Below are 5,825 nucleotides of genomic sequence, written 5' to 3'. Positions count from 1 at the left end.
TGTGTCCGTTCGGCCTCCCTCTGCACGTACGTCCGTTCGAGCGGAATTCGATTGACGTGCGTCCGTTCGGCTTCCCTCTGCACGTACGTCCGATCGAGCGGAATTCTAACGTACATGCGTCCGTTCGGTCTCCCTCTGCACGTACGTCCTTTCGAGCGGAATTCGAACGTACGTGCGTCCGTTCGGTCTCCCTCTGCACGTACGTCCGTTCGAGCGGAATTCGAACGTACGTGCGTCCGTTCGGTCTCCCTCTGCACGTACGTCCGTTCGATCGGAATTCGAGCGTACGTGTGTCCGTTCAGCCTCCCTCTGCACGTACGTCCGTTCGAGCGGAATTCGAACGTACGTGCGTCCGATCGGCCTCCCTCTGCACGTACGTCCGTTCGAGCGGAATTCGAACGTACGTGCGTCAGTTTGGTCTCCCTCTGCACGTACGTCCGGTTCAGCAGAATTCAAACGTGCGTGCGTCCGTTCGGTCTCCGTCTACACGTTCGTCCGTTCGAGCGGAATTCGACGCACGTGCGTCCGATCGGCCTCCTTCTACACGTACGTCTCTTTGAGCGCTATTCGAACGTACGTGCATCCGGTCGGCCTCCCTCTGCACGTACGTCCGTTCGAGCGGAATTCGAACGTACATCCGTCCGTTCGGTTTCCCTCTGCACGTACGTCCGTTCGAGCGGAATTCGAACGTACGTTCTTCCGTTCGGCCTCCCTCTGCACGTACGTCCGTTCGAGCGGAATTCGAACGTACGTGCGTCAGTTCGGTTTTCCTCTGCACGTACGACCGTTCGAGCGGAATTCGAACGTACGTTCTTCCGTTCGGCCTCCCTCTGCACGTACGTCCGTTCGAGCGGAATTCGAACGTACATCCGTCCGTTCGGTTTCCCTCTGCACGTACGTCCGTTCGAGCGGAATTCGAACGTACGTTCTTCCGTTCGGCCTCCCTCTGCACGTACGTCCGATCGAGCGGAATTAGAACGTACGTGCGTCCGTTCGGCCTCCTTCTGCACGTACGTCCGTTCGAGCGGAATTGGACGCACGTGCGTCCGACCGGCCCCCTTCTGCACGTACGTCCCTTTGACCGCTATTCGAACGTACATGCATCCGTTCGGCCTCCCTCTGCACGTACGTCCCTTTGAGCGCTATTCGAACGTACATGCATCCGTTCGGCCTCCCTCTGCACGTACGTCCGTTCGAGCGGAATTCGAACGTACATGCGTCCGTTCGGTCTCCCTCTGCACGTACGTCCTTTCGAGCGGAATTCGAACGTACGTGCGTCCGTTCGGTCTCCCTCTGCACGTACGTCCGTTCGAGCGGAATTCGAACGTACGTGCGTCCGTTCGGTCTCCCTCTGCACGTACGTCCGTTCGAGCGGAATTCGAGCGTACGTGTGTCCGTTCAGCCTCCCTTTGCACGTAGGTCCGTTCGGCCCCCTTCTACACGTACGTCCCTTTGAGCGCAATTCGAACGTACGTGCAACCGGTCGGCTTCCCTCTGCACGTACGTCCGTTAGTGTGGAATTCGAACGTACGTGCGTCCGTTCGGTTTCCCTCTGCACGTACGTCCGTTCGAGCGGAATTCGAACGTACATCCGTCCGTTCGGTTTCCCTCTGCACGTACGTCCGTTCGAGCGGAATTCGAACGTACGTTCTTCCGTTCGGCCTCCCTCTGCACGTACGTCCGTTCGAGCGGAATTCGAACGTACGTGCGTCAGTTCGGTTTTCCTCTGCACGTACGACCGTTCGAGCGGAATTCGAACGTACGTGTGTCCGTTCGGCCTCCCTCTGCACGTACGTCCGTTCGAGCGGAATTCGATTGACGTGCGTCCGTTCGGCTTCCCTCTGCACGTACGTCCGATCGAGCGGAATTAGAACGTACGTGCGTCCGTTCGGCCTCCTTCTGCACGTACGTCCGTTCGAGCGGAATTGGACGCACGTGCGTCCGACCGGCCCCCTTCTGCACGTACGTCCCTTTGAGTGCTATTCGAACGTACATGCATCCGTTCGGCCTCCCTCTGCACGTACGTCCGTTCGGGCGGAATTCGAACGAACGTGCGTCCGTTCAGCCTCCCTCTGCACTTATGTCATTGTGCCAATAGTTTTCTTGGTCTCAAGCCATATCCTTATCAACTGTGACCTTTCTCTTTCAAAGACAATGTAATGCAATGTGAGGAAGATTTGACATAGAGAGCTTTTTTTCCCAACGGCACACAAATAGGGACATTTTTAGATGAGAAATATAAAGTTTCAATATTCATGATTTCTCAAGATCATTAGTAATCAGAAATGAATTCCACAGTTTCAGACAAGAATTGGAACCACATCATTGACTTTTAACTGATGTGTACATCTCTACATGACTGCTAGAAATAGTAGCCAAATCCCCTTATACAGTAATCACTTGCCATATTGTAGTTCACCTATTCCGCCCTCATTACATTGCGGATTTTTCTGGCTAATACATGTAAATTTATATCACAGACTCCTCAGTATATCATGGGTTTCTGCGACTGATAGGTATTTATATTTTTTTAGATTTTAATTATTTCTGTAGTAAAATAAGCATTTTCATGCCTAAAAATAGAGTACAGCACTGCACTGTATAACACATTAATTTAAATATATTAAAAGAAAATACATAGTGTACCATAGATGAGTAAACAAAGAATCACACATCATCATCGTTTAACGTCCGCTTTCCATGCTAGCATGGGTTGGACGATTTGACTGAGGACTGGTGTACCAGATGGCTACACCAGGCTCCAATCTGATTTGGCAGAGTTTCTACAGCTGGATGCCCTTCCTAACGCCAACCACTCTGAGAGTGTAGTGGGTGCTTTTACGTGCCACTGGCACGAAGGCCAGTCAGGCGGTACTGGCCATACGGTATGGAAAACGAAACTTGGGAGGTGAGTGTTTGGTATTGTTTTGCATTTATGATAAAATAAATATATACAAATTATAAAAATGATAAAAAATATATAAAGTACAGTACTGTTTCTACTTCACGGATTTTCACCTATCACGGGTTTTGAAGTATAACACCCGTGATAGTTGAGGGATTACTGTATTGTCTTAAAAATGAAAGTATACACCAGAAGATGTATTTCTTGAAATGCTTTTGATGATAGTTTTACTGGATCAGGGCTGACCTGGGGTTAAATACCAACATAATCATCATAGATTTGATATACTTAGAGCTTACCTCTCATTCAACAAGTTATTTTACATCAACTTTCCATTTTGGTATGGATCATTATAACTTAAGGCAGTTCTTACAATTAGATTTTCCCTACATTATTTTATGTACTAAGTAAATAAGCTCAATGATTTATTTAAATATGCTAGGTACAAGACCAACAGTTTTGAAGGCTGGTGGGAAGTAAGTTGATACCATCAACTCCAGTACTTCACTGGTATTTATTTTATCAACTCTTGAAGGGTTGTTGATCTTGGTGAGATTTGAACAGGGAATGTGAATGGCTAAAACCAAATATTGCAATAATTTTTCTAAATTAGATACAAGGCTAACAGTTTTGAAGGGAGGGGATTAGCCTATATCATCAACCCTGGTACTTGGGTGGTTCTCTCAAATGCCTTTCAGAGTTTTAAGGACAACAATATATGGTTTTGCTTGTAGTAGTACACCTGACATGTATGTTATACATACATATATAAATATATAACTCAGCTTGCAAAGACTTATTGGGGCAAGCGAAAGCGAAATTGTGACGGCACCTGTGCCCAGTGTCGCCTTTCTGGCACTTGTGCCCGCGGCATATCTAAGGACTTTCGAGCGAGATCATTGCCAGTGCCCCTGGACTGGCTCTTGTGCGGGTGGCACGTAAAATACACCATTTTCAGCGTGGCCGTTGCCAGTACTGCCTGACTGGCCTTCGTGTGGGTGACACATAAAAGCACCCACTACACTCTCTGAGTGGTTGGCGTTAGGAAGGGCATCCAGCTGTAGAAACTCTGCCAAATCAGATTGGAGCCTGGTGTAGCCATCTGGTTTCACCAGTCCTCAGTCAAATCGTCCAACCGATGCTAGCATGGAAAGCAGACGTTAAACGACGACGATGATGATGATGATGATATATATGTAAGGCAGCAATTTTGGCAGAATCATCAGTGTTGGATTGAATAACTTGGGATGTTCTATCTCTGCTCAGAGTTCAAAATCCAACAAACCTAACTTTGTCTTTCATTCTGGTAATTAATGAACCAGCTATGTTGTACCATGCGAAGGTTTACAGGAGACCACTCCCAGCATATATTTCTCCAGAAATAGAGAGTGGGGATAAGGGAAATGCTAGCTATCTCCTCTTGTTGAAAACTGATATACTACAGAAACCATCCAAGGCTGGACTATTATATAGCAGACCATAGAATGGAAATGAAGAATATACTGTATCATCATCATCATTTTAATATCCACTTTTCCATGCTCACATGGGTTGGATGGAACTTGTTGAAATGGATTTCTTACAGCTGGATGCTCTTCTTGTTGCCAACATTCACCTGTTTGCAAATAAGGTAATAATTACCATACCAAATGAAGGACATCTTGTGCATAATAGTGACATTCATTAGCAACTATCACACAAAGTCAAGACAAAATGACAGACACACACACATCATAAACATAGAATTTCAGTTTCCATCTACCAAACTCACTCTCATAAGGCTTTAGTCAACTGGGACTATAGTAGTATACGCTCACCCAAGGTTCCTTTTAGTGGAGCTGAACCTGAGATCAAGTGGTTGGAAAGCAAACTTCTTCCCACACAGCCATGCTTATGTCTATTGTTTGTGAGTATATATATATATATATATATATATATATATATATATATATATATATATATATATATATATATATATATATATATATATATATATATATATATATATATATATATATATATATATATATAAGAACTTCGATTTGAATAGTGTTGATATATTTTCGATTATTTTTGATTAATAATATTTGATTAATAATTAATCTTTATAGTTTATAATATCGTTAAAGATTTTTTAAAATTAAAACTTTGTATATATATATAAAGTTTAATCTTTTATTCTTAATAATTTTTTCTTTCCTAATTTTTTCATTCATAATTTTTCCATTCATAATTTTTTCATTCATATTTTTATTATTACGTCTGTAGAAATAAATAATCTTGTATTTTTCTATTATTCAATTGATTTTTAATTATAATTAAATAAACGTCTTTAGCTTTAAATAGTATAGCTTTAACTATTACACCGGTTAAATATGTACTAATTTTATCTTCATTATTATTTTAAACTTAAACTTCGTTCAAATTGTATTTAAAACAATGATAATTTATGTAAGATGTTTTTTGTATAAAATATACATGTTATTATAATGGATGAAGGGATGATTATTGAATGGTTATTATTTTGATATTATGATATTTTTAATAATTTTTCTATCTTTATATAATAAGTATTTCATATTAATTCATTTGGTACTTATTGTTGGTTGAGAGATATATATATCTAATTATTGTTCTACTTACGATCTGACGAGTAGCTATATTTTTTGAATAGAATTTATTTTCGATAATTTCAATTGATTTTAATCGATTTAAATTTCTTTTCGATTTGAAAATTAGTTATGAAACACGTGTAATCTTTTTATTATATTTATCTTATGATATTTACTTTACTTTATATTATACTCATTTATTGTGCTTTTAATTATTAATTTTTCTATATGTGATAGTGGATTTTCATCGATGAGTTCTTGAAACTTGGTTATTTTCCCTAAAACTATATATATATATATATATATAT

The sequence above is a fragment of the Octopus bimaculoides genome, chromosome 6 (genome assembly GCF_046866305.1).
Source record: "Octopus bimaculoides isolate indiv1 chromosome 6, ASM4686630v1, whole genome shotgun sequence".
NCBI lineage: Eukaryota > Metazoa > Mollusca > Cephalopoda > Octopoda > Octopodidae > Octopus > Octopus bimaculoides.
The sequence above is the reverse complement of the archived record's forward strand: the minus strand, read 5'-3'. Positions refer to the sequence as shown.